Source organism: Conger conger, chromosome 15, assembly GCF_963514075.1.
Source record: "Conger conger chromosome 15, fConCon1.1, whole genome shotgun sequence".
NCBI classification, from domain to species: Eukaryota; Metazoa; Chordata; class Actinopteri; order Anguilliformes; family Congridae; genus Conger; species Conger conger.
The window spans coordinates 32,586,812-32,602,487 of record NC_083774.1 but is presented as its reverse complement, the minus strand read 5'-3'; the positions used below and the strand labels follow the sequence as shown (position 1 = coordinate 32,602,487).

The following is a 15,676-nucleotide window of genomic DNA, read 5'->3' as shown; positions in this document are numbered from 1 at the left end:
TAATTGAAAGAGCCCATAATTCATAGTCTCTTTGCTGAGCCTTATCATAGAAAAATGGCCACATCTGGTTGAAAAATCTATTTCAGTTCAGCGCAATGGATTCATGTTCAGCATCAGCAATTCAGCTTTTTGTGGTCAATCGAAGTGTACCTCAATCGTGTCATGAAAGACTATGCAACAATGTCAACTTACTGTTACTTTCAGAGGTGGTTTCATTCTGCAGTCAGAAATTCATGGACAGCACTGCACAAAATAAATCCAGTTCAACCACCTGTGGCCTACTATGCCCGGGCTGCAATGCACTGTAAAGACAGTCATTTTCAACAAACGGTCAATCAAAATCCTGTTTTCAACATACTCATTATAACATCATAAACAAATGGAGTTTTCTTGGATTGCCTAAACAGTTGTAGGCATAGGTGGGCTAAAGACCGGCTGTAGCTCATTGGTTCAAAAAACAATGACATTTGTTTGGACATAAACAGGTTTAACATTGAAATCAAAAAGAGCATTCTTGTTTTTATTTGTTGCTCTGACTATTTGCTAGGACATACATACGATACATTTCAAAAGGAGAGGACATGTTACCTTGCCAGACAATGGTTTCTTCTGGAAGCACATTTACACAAGTGAATGGACCAGTAATGCAAAAAGGAGTGAATGGTCCAGAATGTTTGGGGCGGTGAACAATTATAAGTCTTCAGTGCATTCAAGACATTTTTCACTCAAAATCAAGAGCTGCAATTATATGTTGTGAAGCTTTCAAAATGTACAAAATTCGAGCGCGTCTAAATTTCAAAGCATATATGCATGTTCACTAAGAAGAAACAAATGCCAAAACACAGTCAATGCAGGAACTTCATTGCATTTAGCGAAACACTTTCATCACACAATGTAAAATAGACTTTACATGGCCACGATAGTCATTAACAAAAATGTCATTCATGAATACTGTCAAGAAAAAAGGCTGCACAAGAGCATAATGGGTAGCTCTATGACTGATTTGGGTTCTCAGTGGTTTAGCGCAGATCTCATGGTGTGAGGATGTCATCATGTAATTGCGTATTGAGACAATGGCAAAGGCCAGAAATCCTAAGCACCAGCCAAAAGAGCGGTGCTGATTGTTTTTTTGGAGGGCTCGTCCGGGATTTGAACCCGGGACCTCTCGCACCCTAAGCGAGAATCATACCCCTAGACCAAGGAGCCCACAGGCCGAATGTATGTGGACCTCCAGACAGTTACTAATTGAAAGAGCCCATAATTCATAGTCTCTTTGCTGAGCCTTATCATAGAAAAATGGCCACATCTGGTTGAAAAATCAATTTCAGTTCAGCGCAATGGATTCATGTTCAGCATCAGCAATTCAGCTTTTTGTGGTCAATCGAAGTGTACCTCAATCGTGTCATGAAAGACTATGCAACAATGTCAACTTACTGTTACTTTCAGAGGTGGTTTCATTCTGCAGTCAGAAATTCATGGACAACACTGCACAAAATAAATCCAGTTCAACCACCTGTGGCCTACTATGCCCGGGCTGCAATGCACTGTAAAGACAGTCATTTTGAACAAACGGTCAATCAAAATCCTGTTTTCAACATACTCATTATAACATCATAAACAAATGGAGTTTTCTTGGATTGCCTAAACAGTTGTAGGCATAGGTGGGCTAAAGACCGGCTGTAGCTGATTGGTTCATAAAACAATGACATTTCTTTGGACATAAACAGGTTTAACATTGAAATAAAGAAAAGCATTCTCGTTTTTATTTGTTGCTCTGACTATTTGCTAGGACATACATACGATACATTTCAAAAGGAGAGGACATGTTACCTTGCCAGACAATGGTTTCTTCTGGAAGCACATTTACACAAGTGAATGGACCAGTAATGCAAAAAGGAGTGAATGGTCCAGAATGTTTGGGGCGATTAACAATTATAAGTCTTCAGTGCATTCAAGACATTTTTCACTCAAAATCAAGAGCTGCAATTATATGTTGTGAAGCTTTCAAAATGTACAAAATTCGAGCGCGTCTAAATTTCAAAGCATATATGCATGTTCACTAAGAAGAAACAAATGCCAAAACACAGTCAATGCAGGAACTTCATTGCATTTAGCGAAACACTTTCATCACACAATGTAAAATAGACTTTACATGGCCACGATAGTCATTAACAAAAATGTCATTCATGAATACTGTCAAGAAAAAAGGCTGCACAAGAGCATAATGGGTAGCTCTATGACTGATTTGGGTTCTCAGTGTTTTAGCGCAGATCTCATGGTGTGAGGATGTCATCTTGTAATTGCGTATTGAGACAATGGCAAAGGCCAGAAATCCTAAGCACCAGCCAAAAGCGCGGTGCTGACTGTTTTTTTGGAGGGCTCGTCCGGGATTTGAACCCGGGACCTCTCGCACCCTAAGCGAGAATCATACCCCTAGACCAACGAGCCCACAGGCAGAGTGTATGTGGACCTCCAGACAGTTACTAATTGAAAGAGCCCATAATTCATAGTCTCTTTGCTGAGCCTTATCATAGAAAAATGGCCACATCTGGTTGAAAAATCTATTTCAGTTCAGCGCAATGGATTCATGTTCAGCATCAGCAATTCAGCTTTTTGTGGTCAATCGAAGTGTACCTCAATCGTGTCATGAAAGACTATGCAACAATGTCAACTTACTGTTACTTTCAGAGGTGGTTTCATTCTGCAGTCAGAAATTCATGGACAACACTGCACAAAATAAATCCAGTTCAACCACCTGTGGCCTACTATGCCCGGGCTGCAATGCACTGTAAAGACAGTCATTTTGAACAAACGGTCAATCAAAATCCTGTTTTCAACATACTCATTATAACATCATAAACAAATGGAGTTTTCTTGGATTGCCTAAACAGTTGTAGGCATAGGTGGGCTAAAGACCGGCTGTAGCTCATTGGTTCATAAAACAATGACATTTCTTTGGACATAAACAGGTTTAACATTGAAATAAAGAAAAGCATTCTCGTTTTTATTTGTTGCTCTGACTATTTGCTAGGACATACATACGATACATTTCAAAAGGAGAGGACATGTTACCTTGCCAGACAATGGTTTCTTCTGGAAGCACATTTACACAAGTGAATGGACCAGTAATGCAAAAAGGAGTGAATGGTCCAGAATGTTTGGGGCGATTAACAATTATAAGTCTTCAGTGCATTCAAGACATTTTTCACTCAAAATCAAGAGCTGCAATTATATGTTGTGAAGCTTTCAAAATGTACAAAATTCGAGCGCGTCTAAATTTCAAAGCATATATGCATGTTCACTAAGAAGAAACAAATGCCAAAACACAGTCAATGCAGGAACTTCATTGCATTTAGCGAAACACTTTCATCACACAATGTAAAATAGACTTTACATGGCCACGATAGTCATTAACAAAAATGTCATTCATGAATACTGTCAAGAAAAAAGGCTGCACAAGAGCATAATGGGTAGCTCTATGACTGATTTGGGTTCTCAGTGGTTTAGCGCAGATCTCATGGTGTGAGGATGTCATCTTGTAATTGCGTATTGAGACAATGGCAAAGGCCAGAAATCCTAAGCACCAGCCAAAAGCGCGGTGCTGACTGTTTTTTTGGAGGGCTCGTCCGGGATTTGAACCCGGGACCTCTCGCACCCTAAGCGAGAATCATACCCCTAGACCAACGAGCCCACAGGCAGAGTGTATGTGGACCTCCAGACAGTTACTAATTGAAAGAGCCCATAATTCATAGTCTCTTTGCTGAGCCTTATCATAGAAAAATGGCCACATCTGGTTGAAAAATCTATTTCAGTTCAGCGCAATGGATTCATGTTCAGCATCAGCAATTCAGCTTTTTGTGGTCAATCGAAGTGTACCTCAATCGTGTCATGAAAGACTATGCAACAATGTCAACTTACTGTTACTTTCAGAGGTGGTTTCATTCTGCAGTCAGAAATTCATGGACAACACTGCACAAAATAAATCCAGTTCAACCACCTGTGGCCTACTATGCCCGGGCTGCAATGCACTGTAAAGACAGTCATTTTGAACAAACGGTCAATCAAAATCCTGTTTTCAACATACTCATTATAACATCATAAACAAATGGAGTTTTCTTGGATTGCCTAAACAGTTGTAGGCATAGGTGGGCTAAAGACCGGCTGTAGCTCATTGGTTCATAAAACAATGACATTTCTTTGGACATAAACAGGTTTAACATTGAAATAAAGAAAAGCATTCTCGTTTTTATTTGTTGCTCTGACTATTTGCTAGGACATACATACGATACATTTCAAAAGGAGAGGACATGTTACCTTGCCAGACAATGGTTTCTTCTGGAAGCACATTTACACAAGTGAATGGACCAGTAATGCAAAAAGGAGTGAATGGTCCAGAATGTTTGGGGCGATTAACAATTATAAGTCTTCAGTGCATTCAAGACATTTTTCACTCAAAATCAAGAGCTGCAATTATATGTTGTGAAGCTTTCAAAATGTACAAAATTCGAGCGCGTCTAAATTTCAAAGCATATATGCATGTTCACTAAGAAGAAACAAATGCCAAAACACAGTCAATGCAGGAACTTCATTGCATTTAGCGAAACACTTTCATCACACAATGTAAAATAGACTTTACATGGCCACGATAGTCATTAACAAAAATGTCATTCATGAATACTGTCAAGAAAAAAGGCTGCACAAGAGCATAATGGGTAGCTCTATGACTGATTTGGGTTCTCAGTGGTTTAGCGCAGATCTCATGGTGTGAGGATGTCATCTTGTAATTGCGTATTGAGACAATGGCAAAGGCCAGAAATCCTAAGCACCAGCCAAAAGCGCGGTGCTGACTGTTTTTTTGGAGGGCTCGTCCGGGATTTGAACCCGGGACCTCTCGCACCCTAAGCGAGAATCATACCCCTAGACCAACGAGCCCACAGGCAGAGTGTATGTGGACCTCCAGACAGTTACTAATTGAAAGAGCCCATAATTCATAGTCTCTTTGCTGAGCCTTATCATAGAAAAATGGCCACATCTGGTTGAAAAATCTATTTCAGTTCAGCGCAATGGATTCATGTTCAGCATCAGCAATTCAGCTTTTTGTGGTCAATCGAAGTGTACCTCAATCGTGTCATGAAAGACTATGCAACAATGTCAACTTACTGTTACTTTCAGAGGTGGTTTCATTCTGCAGTCAGAAATTCATGGACAACACTGCACAAAATAAATCCAGTTCAACCACCTGTGGCCTACTATGCCCGGGCTGCAATGCACTGTAAAGACAGTCATTTTGAACAAACGGTCAATCAAAATCCTGTTTTCAACATACTCATTATAACATCATAAACAAATGGAGTTTTCTTGGATTGCCTAAACAGTTGTAGGCATAGGTGGGCTAAAGACCGGCTGTAGCTCATTGGTTCATAAAACAATGACATTTCTTTGGACATAAACAGGTTTAACATTGAAATAAAGAAAAGCATTCTCGTTTTTATTTGTTGCTCTGACTATTTGCTAGGACATACATACAATACATTTCAAAAGGAGAGGACATGTTACCTTGCCAGACAATGGTTTCTTCTGGAAGCACATTTACACAAGTGAATGGACCAGTAATGCAAAAAGGAGTGAATGGTCCAGAATGTTTGGGGCGATTAACAATTATAAGTCTTCAGTGCATTCAAGACATTTTTCACTCAAAATCAAGAGCTGCAATTATATGTTGTGAAGCTTTCAAAATGTACAAAATTCGAGCGCGTCTAAATTTCAAAGCATATATGCATGTTCACTAAGAAGAAACAAATGCCAAAACACAGTCAATGCAGGAACTTCATTGCATTTAGCGAAACACTTTCATCACACAATGTAAAATAGACTTTACATGGCCACGATAGTCATTAACAAAAATGTCATTCATGAATACTGTCAAGAAAAAAGGCTGCACAAGAGCATAATGGGTAGCTCTATGACTGATTTGGGTTCTCAGTGGTTTAGCGCAGATCTCATGGTGTGAGGATGTCATCTTGTAATTGCGTATTGAGACAATGGCAAAGGCCAGAAATCCTAAGCACCAGCCAAAAGCGCGGTGCTGACTGTTTTTTTGGAGGGCTCGTCCGGGATTTGAACCCGGGACCTCTCGCACCCTAAGCGAGAATCATACCCCTAGACCAACGAGCCCACAGGCAGAGTGTATGTGGACCTCCAGACAGTTACTAATTGAAAGAGCCCATAATTCATAGTCTCTTTGCTGAGCCTTATCATAGAAAAATGGCCACATCTGGTTGAAAAATCTATTTCAGTTCAGCGCAATGGATTCATGTTCAGCATCAGCAATTCAGCTTTTTGTGGTCAATCGAAGTGTACCTCAATCGTGTCATGAAAGACTATGCAACAATGTCAACTTACTGTTACTTTCAGAGGTGGTTTCATTCTGCAGTCAGAAATTCATGGACAGCACTGCACAATATAAATCCAGTTCAACCACCTGCGGCCTACTATGCCCGGGCTGCAATGCACTGTAAAGACAGTCATTTTGAACAATCGGTCAATCAAAATCCTGTTTTCAACATACTCATTATAACATCATAAACAAATGGAGTTTTCTTGGATTGCCTAAACAGTTGTAGGCAGAGGTGGGCTAAAGACCGGCTGTAGCTCATTGGTTCAAAAAACAATGACATTTCTTTGGACATAAACAGGTTTAACATTGAAATCAAAAAAAGCATTCTTGTTTTTATTTGTTGCTCTGACTATTTGCTAGGACATACATACGATACATTTCAAAAGGAGAGGACATGTTACCTTGCCAGACAATGGTTTCTTCTGGAAGCACATTTACACAAGTGAATGGACCAGTAATGCAAAAAGGAGTGAATGGTCCAGAATGTTTGGGGCGGTGAACAATTATAAGTCTTCAGTGCATTCAAGAAATTTTTCACTCAAAATCAAGAGCTGCAATTATATGTTGTGAAGCTTTCAAAATGTACAAAATTCGAGCGCGTCTAAATTTCAAAGCATATATGCATGTTCACTAAGAAGAAACAAATGCCAAAACACAGTCAATGCAGGAACTTCATTGCATTTAGCGAAACACTTTCATCACACAATGTAAAATAGACTTTACATGGCCACGATAGTCATTAACAAAAATGTCATTCATGAATACTGTCAAGAAAAAAGGCTGCACAAGAGCATAATGGGTAGCTCTATGACTGATTTGGGTTCTCAGTGGTTTAGCGCAGATCTCATGGTGTGAGGATGTCATCATGTAATTGCGTATTGAGACAATGGCAAAGGCCAGAAATCCTAAGCACCAGCCAAAAGAGCGGTGCTGACTGTTTTTTTGGAGGGCTCGTCCGGGATTTGAACCCGTGACCTCTCGCACCCTAAGCGAGAATCACACCCCTAGACCAACGAGCCCACAGGCAGAGTGTATGTGGACCTCCAGACAGTTACTAATTGAAAGAGCCCATAATTCATAGTCTCTTTGCTGAGCCTTATCATAGAAAAATGGCCACATCTGGTTGAAAAATCAATTTCAGTTCAGCGCAATGGATTCATGTTCAGCATCAGCAATTCAGCTTTTTGTGGTCAATCGAAGTGTACCTCAATCGTGTCATGAAAGACTATGCAACAATGTCAACTTACTGTTACTTTCAGAGGTGCTATCATTCTGCAGTCAGAAATTCATGGACAGCACTGCACAAAATAAATCCAGTTCAACCACCTGTGGCCTACTATGCCCGGGCTGCAATGCACTGTAAAGACAGTCATTTTGAACAAACGGTCAATCAAAATCCTGTTTTCAACATACTCATTATAACATCATAAACAAATGGAGTTTTCTTGGATTGCCTAAACAGTTGTAGGCATAGGTGGGCTAAAGACCGGCTGTAGCTCATTGGTTCAAAAAACAATGACATTTCTTTGGACATAAACAGGTTTAACATTGAAATCAAAAAAAGCATTCTTGTTTTTATTTGTTGCTCTGACTATTTGCTAGGACATACATACGATACATTTCAAAAGGAGAGGACATGCTACCTTGCCAGACAATGGTTTCTTCTGGAAGCACATTTACACAAGTGAATGGACCAGTAATGCAAAAAGGAGTGAATGGTCCAGAATGTTTGGGGCGGTGAACAATAATAAGTCTTCAGTGCATTCAAGACATTTTTCACTCAAAATCAAGAGCTGCAATTATATGTTGTGAAGCTTTCAAAATGTACAAAATTCGAGCGCGTCTAAATTTCAAAGCATATATGCATGTTCACTAAGAAGAAACAAATGCCAAAACACAGTCAATGCAGGAACTTCATTGCATTTAGCGAAACACTTTCATCACACAATGTAAAATAGACTTTACATGGCCACGATAGTCATTAACAAAAATGTCATTCATGAATACTGTCAAGAAAAAAGGCTGCACAAGAGCATAATGGGTAGCTCTATGACTGATTTGGGTTCTCAGTGGTTTAGCGCAGATCTCATGGTGTGAGGATGTCATCTTGTAATTGCGTATTGAGACAATGGCAAAGGCCAGAAATCCTAAGCACCAGCCAAAAGAGCGGCGCTTACTGTCATTTTGGAGGGCTCGTCCGGGATTTGAATCCGGGACCTCTCGCACCCAAAGCGAGAATCATACCCCTAGACCAACGAGCCCACAGGCAGAGTGTACTTGGACCTCCAGACAGTTACTAATTGAAAGAGCCCATAATTCATAGTCTCTTTGCTGAGCCTTATCATAGAAAAATGGACACATCTGGTTGAAAAATCAATTTCAGTTCAGCGCAATGGATTCATGTTCAGCATCAGCAATTCAGCTTTTTGTGGTCAATCGAAGTGTGCCTCAATCGTGTCATGAAAGACTATGCAACAATGTCAACTTACTGTTACTTTCAGAGGTGGTTTCATTCTGCCGTCAGAAATTCATGGACAGCACTGCACAAAATAAATCCAGTTCAACCACCTGCGGCCTACTATGCCCGGGCTGCAATGCACTGTAAAGACAGTCATTTTGAACAATCGGTCAATCAAAATCCTGTTTTCAACATACTCATTATAACATCATAAACAAATGGAGTTTTCTTGGATTGCCTAAAAAGTTGTAGGCAGAGGTGGGCTAAAGACCGGCTTTAGCTCATTGGTTCAAAAAACAATGACATTTCTTTGGACATAAACAGGTTTAACATTGAAATCAAAAAAAGCATTCTTGTTTTTATTTGTTGCTCTGACTATTTGCTAGGACATACATACGATACATTTCAAAAGGAGAGGACATGTTACCTTGCCAGACAATGGTTTCTTCTGGAAGCACATTTACACAAGTGAATGGACCAGTAATGCAAAAAGGAGTGAATGGTCCAGAATGTTTGGGGCGGTGAACAATTATAAGTCTTCAGTGCATTCAAGACATTTTTCACTCAAAATCAAGAGCTGCAATTATATGTTGTGAAGCTTTCAAAATGTACAAAATTCGAGCGCGTCTAAATTTCAAAGCATATATGCATGTTCACTAAGAAGAAACAAATGCCAAAACACAGTCAATGCAGGAACTTCATTGCATTTAGCGAAACACTTTCATCACACAATGTAAAATAGACTTTACATGGCCACGATAGTCATTAACAAAAATGTCATTCATGAATACTGTCAAGAAAAAAGGCTGCACAAGAGCATAATGGGTAGCTCTATGACTGATTTGGGTTCTCAGTGGTTTAGCGCAGATCTCATGGTGTGAGGATGTCATCATGTAATTGCGTATTGAGACAATGGCAAAGGCCAGAAATCCTAAGCACCAGCCAAAAGAGCGGTGCTGACTGTTTTATTGGAGGGCTCGTCCGGGATTTGAACCCGTGACCTCTCGCACCCGAAGCGAGAATCATACCCCTAGACCAACGAGCCCACAGGCAGAGTGTATGTGGACCTCCAGACAGTTACTAATTGAAAGAGCCCATAATTCATAGTCTCTTTGCTGAGCCTTATCGTAGAAAAATGGCCACATCTGGTTGAAAAATCTATTTCAGTTCAGCGCAATGGATTCATGTTCAGCATCAGCAATTCAGCTTTTTGTGGTCAATCGAAGTGTACCTCAATCGTGTCATGAAAGACTATGCAACAATGTCAACTTACTGTTACTTTCAGAGGTGCTATCATTCTGCAGTCAGAAATTCATGGACAGCACTGCACAAAATAAATCCAGTTCAACCACCTGTGGCCTACTATGCCCGGGCTGCAATGCACTGTAAAGACAGTCATTTTGAACAAACGGTCAATCAAAATCCTGTTTTCAACATACTCATTATAACATCATAAACAAATGGAGTTTTCTTGGATTGCCTAAACAGTTGTAGGCATAGGTGGGCTAAAGACCGGCTGTAGCTCATTGGTTCAAAAAACAATGACATTTCTTTGGACATAAACAGGTTTAACATTGAAATCAAAAAAAGCATTCTTGTTTTTATTTGTTGCTCTGACTATTTGCTAGGACATACATACGATACATTTCAAAAGGAGAGGACATGTTACCTTGCCAGACAATGGTTTCTTCTGGAAGCACATTTACACAAGTGAATGGACCAGTAATGCAAAAAGGAGTGAATGGTCCAGAATGTTTGGGGCGGTGAACAATTATAAGTCTTCAGTGCATTCAAGACATTTTTCCTCTCAAAATCAAGAGCTGCAATTATATGTTGTGAAGCTTTCAAAATGTACAAAATTCGAGCGCGTCTAAATTTCAAAGCATATATGCATGTTCACTAAGAAGAAACAAATGCCAAAACACAGTCAATGCAGGAACTTCATTGCATTTAGCGAAACACTTTCATCACACAATGTAAAATAGACTTTACATGGCCACGATAGTCATTAACAAAAATGTCATTCATGAATACTGTCAAGAAAAAAGGCTGCACAAGAGCATAATGGGTAGCTCTATGACTGATTTGGGTTCTCAGTGGTTTAGCGGAGATCTCATGGTGTGAGGATGTCATCATGTAATTGCGTATTGAGACAATGGCAAAGGCCAGAAATCCTAAGCACCAGCCAAAAGAGCGGTGCTGACTGTTTTTTTGGAGGGCTCGTCCGGGATTTGAACCCGTGACCTCTCGCACCCTAAGCGAGAATCACACCCCTAGACCAACGAGCCCACAGGCAGAGTGTATGTGGACCTCCAGACAGTTACTAATTGAAAGAGCCCATAATTCATAGTCTCTTTGCTGAGCCTTATCATAGAAAAATGGCCACATCTGGTTGAAAAATCAATTTCAGTTCAGCGCAATGGATTCATGTTCAGCATCAGCAATTCAGCTTTTTGTGGTCAATCGAAGTGTACCTCAATCGTGTCATGAAAGACTATGCAACAATGTCAACTTACTGTTACTTTCAGAGGTGCTATCATTCTGCAGTCAGAAATTCATGGACAGCACTGCACAAAATAAATCCAGTTCAACCACCTGTGGCCTACTATGCCCGGGCTGCAATGCACTGTAAAGACAGTCATTTTGAACAAACGGTCAATCAAAATCCTGTTTTCAACATACTCATTACATACTCATTATAACATCATAAACAAATGGAGTTTTCTTGGATTGCCTAAACAGTTGTAGGCATAGGTGGGCTAAAGACCGGCTGTAGCTCATTGGTTCAAAAAACAATGACATTTCTTTGGACATAAACAGGTTTAACATTGAAATCAAAAAAAGCATTCTTGTTTTTATTTGTTGCTCTGACTATTTGCTAGGACATACATACGATACATTTCAAAAGGAGAGGACATGCTACCTTGCCAGACAATGGTTTCTTCTGGAAGCACATTTACACAAGTGAATGGACCAGTAATGCAAAAAGGAGTGAATGGTCCAGAATGTTTGGGGCGGTGAACAATAATAAGTCTTCAGTGCATTCAAGACATTTTTCACTCAAAATCAAGAGCTGCAATTATATGTTGTGAAGCTTTCAAAATGTACAAAATTCGAGCGCGTCTAAATTTCAAAGCATATATGCATGTTCACTAAGAAGAAACAAATGCCAAAACACAGTCAATGCAGGAACTTCATTGCATTTAGCGAAACACTTTCATCACACAATGTAAAATAGACTTTACATGGCCACGATAGTCATTAACAAAAATGTCATTCATGAATACTGTCAAGAAAAAAGGCTGCACAAGAGCATAATGGGTAGCTCTATGACTGATTTGGGTTCTCAGTGGTTTAGCGCAGATCTCATGGTGTGAGGATGTCATCTTGTAATTGCGTATTGAGACAATGGCAAAGGCCAGAAATCCTAAGCACCAGCCAAAAGAGCAGCGCTTACTGTCATTTTGGAGGGCTCGTCCGGGATTTGAACCCGGGACCTCTCGCACCCAAAGCGAGAATCATACCCCTAGACCAACGAGCCCACAGGCAGAGTGTACGTGGACCTCCAGACAGTTACTAATTGAAAGAGCCCATAATTCATAGTCTCTTTGCTGAGCCTTATCATAGAAAAATGGCCACATCTGGTTGAAAAATCCATTTCAGTTCAGCGCAATGGATTCATGTTCAGCATCAGCAATTCAGCTTTTTGTGGTCAATCGAAGTGTGCCTCAATCGTGTCATGAAAGACTATGCAACAATGTCAACTTACTGTTACTTTCAGAGGTGGTTTCATTCTGCCGTCAGAAATTCATGGACAGCACTGCACAAAATAAATCCAGTTCAACCACCTGCGGCCTACTATGCCCGGGCTGCAATGCACTGTAAAGACAGTCATTTTGAACAATCGGTCAATCAAAATCCTGTTTTCAACATACTCATTATAACATCATAAACAAATGGAGTTTTCTTGGATTGCCTAAACAGTTGTAGGCAGAGGTGGGCTAAAGACCGGCTGTAGCTGATTGGTTCAAAAAACAATGACATTTCTTTGGACATAAACAGGTTTAACATTGAAATCAAAAAAAGCATTCTTGTTTTTATTTGTTGCTCTGACTATTTGCTAGGACATACATACGATACATTTCAAAAGGAGAGGACATGTTACCTTGCCAGACAATGGATTCTTCTGGAAGCACATTTACACAAGTGAATGGACCAGTAATGCAAAAAGGTGTGAATGGTCCAGAATGTTTGGGGCGATGAACAATAATAAGTCTTCAGTGCATTCAAGACATTTTTCACTCAAAATCAAGAGCTGCAATTATATGATGTGAAGCTTTCAAAATGTACAAAATTCGAGCGCGTCTAAATTTCAAAGCATATATGTAGGTTCACTAAGAAGAAACAAATGCCAAAACACAGTCAATGCAGGAACTTCATTGCATTTAGCGAAACACTTTCATCACACAATGTAAAATAGACTTTACATGGCCACGATAGTCATTAACAAAAATGTCATTCATGAATACTGTCAAGAAAAAAGGCTGCACAAGAGCATAATGGGTAGCTCTATGACTGATTTGGGTTCTCAGTGGTTTAGCGCAGATCTCATGGTGTGAGGATGTCATCTTGTAATTGCGTATTGAGACAATGGCAAAGGCCAGAAATCCTAAGCACCAGCCAAAAGAGCGGCGCTTACTGTCTTTTTGGAGGGCTCGTCCGGGATTTGAACCCGGGACCTCTCGCACCCAAAGCGAGAATCATACCCCTAGACCAACGAGCCCACAGGTAGAGTGTACGTGGATCTCCAGACAGTTACTAATTGAAAGAGCCCATAATTCATAGTCTCTTTGCTGAGCCTTATCATAGAAAAATGGCCACATCTGGTTGAAAAATCAATTTCAGTTCAGCGCAATGGATTCATGTTCAGCATCAGCAATTCAGCTTTTTGTGGTCAATCGAAGTGTGCCTCAATCGTGTCATGAAAGACTATGCAACAATGTCAACTTACTGTTACTTTCAGAGGTGGTTTCATTCTGCAGTCAGAAATTCATGGACAGCACTGCACAAAAAAAATCCAGTTCAACCACCTGCGGCCTACTATGCCCGGGCTGCAATGCACTGTAAAGACAGTCATTTTGAACAATCGGTCAATCAAAATCCTGTTTTCAACATACTCATTATAACATCATAAACAAATGGAGTTTTCTTGGATTGCCTAAACAGTTGTAGGCATAGGTGGGCTAAAGACCGGCTGTAGCTCATTGGTTCAAAAAACAATGACATTTCTTTGGACATAAACAGGTTTAACATTGAAATCAAAAAAAGCATTCTTGTTTTTATTTGTTGCTCTGACTATTTGCTAGGACATACATATGATACATTTCAAAAGGAGAGGACATGTTACCTTGCCAGACAATGGTTTCTTCTGGAAGCACATTTACACAAGTGAACGGACCAGTAATGCAAAAAGGAGTGAATGGTCCAGAATGTTTGGGGCGGTGAACAATTATAAGTCTTCAGTGCATTCAAGACATTTTTCACTCAAAATCAAGAGCTGCAATTATATGTTGTGAAGCTTTCAAAATGTACAAAATTCGAGCGCGTCTAAATTTCAAAGCATATATGCATGTTCACTAAGAAGAAACAAATGCCAAAACACAGTCAATGCAGGAACTTCATTGCATTTAGCGAAACACTTTCATCACACAATGTAAAATAGACTTTACATGGCCACGATAGTCATTAACAAAAATGTCATTCATGAATACTGTCAAGAAAAAAGGCTGCACAAGAGCATAATGGGTAGCTCTATGACTGATTTGGGTTCTCAGTGGTTTAGCGCAGATCTCATGGTGTGAGGATGTCATCTTGTAATTGCGTATTGAGACAATGGCAAAGGCCAGAAATCCTAAGCACCAGCCAGAAGCGCGGCGCTTACTGTCTTTTTGTAGGGCTCGTCCGGGATTTGAACCCGGGACCTCTCGCACCCAAAGCGAGAATCATACCCCTAGACCAACGAGCCCACAGGCAGAGTGAAGGTGGATCTCCAGACAGTTACTAATTGAAAGAGCCCATAATTCATAGTCTCTTTGCTGAGCCTTATCATAGAAAAATGGCCACATCTGGTTGAAAAATCAATTTCAGTTCAGCGCAATGGATTCATGTTCAGCATCAGCAATTCAGCTTTTTGTGGTCAATCGAAGTGTGCCTCAATCGTGTCATGAAAGACTATGCAACAATGTCAACTTACTGTTACTTTCAGAGGTGCTTTCATTCTGCAGTCAGAAATTCATGGACAGCACTGCACAAAATAAATCCAGTTCAACCACCTGCGGCCTACTATGCCCGGGCTGCAATGCACTGTAAAGACAGTCATTTTGAACAAACGGTCAATCAAAATTCTGTTTTCAACATACTCATTATAACATCATAAACAAATGGAGTTTTCTTGGATTGCCTAAACAGTTGTAGGCATAGGTGGGCTAAAGACCGGCTGTAGCTCATTGGTTCAAAAAACAATGACATTTCTTTGGACATAAACAGGTTTAACATTGAAATCAAAAAGAGCATTCTTGTTTTTATTTGTTGCTCTGACTATTTGCTAGGACATACATACGATACATTTCAAAAGGAGAGGACATGTTACCTTGCCAGACAATGGTTTCTTCTGGAAGCACATTTACACAAGTGAATGGACCAGTAATGCAAAAAGGAGTGAATGGTCCAGAATGTTTGAGTCGGTGAACAATTATAAGTCTTCAGTGCATTCAAGACATTTTTCACTCAAAATCAAGAGCTGCAATTATATGTTGTGAAGC

At 40.0% G+C, this 15,676-nt stretch overlaps 10 non-coding genes across 10 annotated transcripts; all 10 read right to left on the bottom strand.

Moving 5' to 3' along the window:
* Positions 1-1,134: 1,134 nt before the first annotated feature.
* On the bottom strand, positions 1,135-1,206 carry trnap-agg (transfer RNA proline (anticodon AGG)). Its single transcript has one exon. It is a non-coding gene; the product is annotated as a tRNA-Pro (tRNA).
* Positions 1,207-2,376: 1,170 nt separating this feature from the next.
* On the bottom strand, positions 2,377-2,448 carry trnap-agg (transfer RNA proline (anticodon AGG)). The gene has a single exon. It is a non-coding gene; the product is annotated as a tRNA-Pro (tRNA).
* Positions 2,449-3,618: 1,170 nt separating this feature from the next.
* On the bottom strand, positions 3,619-3,690 carry trnap-agg (transfer RNA proline (anticodon AGG)). The gene has a single exon. It is a non-coding gene; the product is annotated as a tRNA-Pro (tRNA).
* Positions 3,691-4,860: 1,170 nt separating this feature from the next.
* Positions 4,861-4,932, bottom strand: trnap-agg (transfer RNA proline (anticodon AGG)). Its single transcript has one exon. It is a non-coding gene; the product is annotated as a tRNA-Pro (tRNA).
* A 1,170-nt stretch (positions 4,933-6,102) lies between these two features.
* trnap-agg (transfer RNA proline (anticodon AGG)) lies at positions 6,103-6,174 on the bottom strand. Its single transcript has one exon. It is a non-coding gene; the product is annotated as a tRNA-Pro (tRNA).
* A 2,412-nt stretch (positions 6,175-8,586) lies between these two features.
* Positions 8,587-8,658, bottom strand: trnap-ugg (transfer RNA proline (anticodon UGG)). Its single transcript has one exon. It is a non-coding gene; the product is annotated as a tRNA-Pro (tRNA).
* A 1,170-nt stretch (positions 8,659-9,828) lies between these two features.
* trnap-cgg (transfer RNA proline (anticodon CGG)) lies at positions 9,829-9,900 on the bottom strand. The gene has a single exon. It is a non-coding gene; the product is annotated as a tRNA-Pro (tRNA).
* A 2,424-nt stretch (positions 9,901-12,324) lies between these two features.
* Positions 12,325-12,396, bottom strand: trnap-ugg (transfer RNA proline (anticodon UGG)). Its single transcript has one exon. It is a non-coding gene; the product is annotated as a tRNA-Pro (tRNA).
* Positions 12,397-13,566: 1,170 nt separating this feature from the next.
* Positions 13,567-13,638, bottom strand: trnap-ugg (transfer RNA proline (anticodon UGG)). Its single transcript has one exon. It is a non-coding gene; the product is annotated as a tRNA-Pro (tRNA).
* A 1,170-nt stretch (positions 13,639-14,808) lies between these two features.
* trnap-ugg (transfer RNA proline (anticodon UGG)) lies at positions 14,809-14,880 on the bottom strand. The gene has a single exon. It is a non-coding gene; the product is annotated as a tRNA-Pro (tRNA).
* Positions 14,881-15,676: the final 796 nt, after the last annotated feature.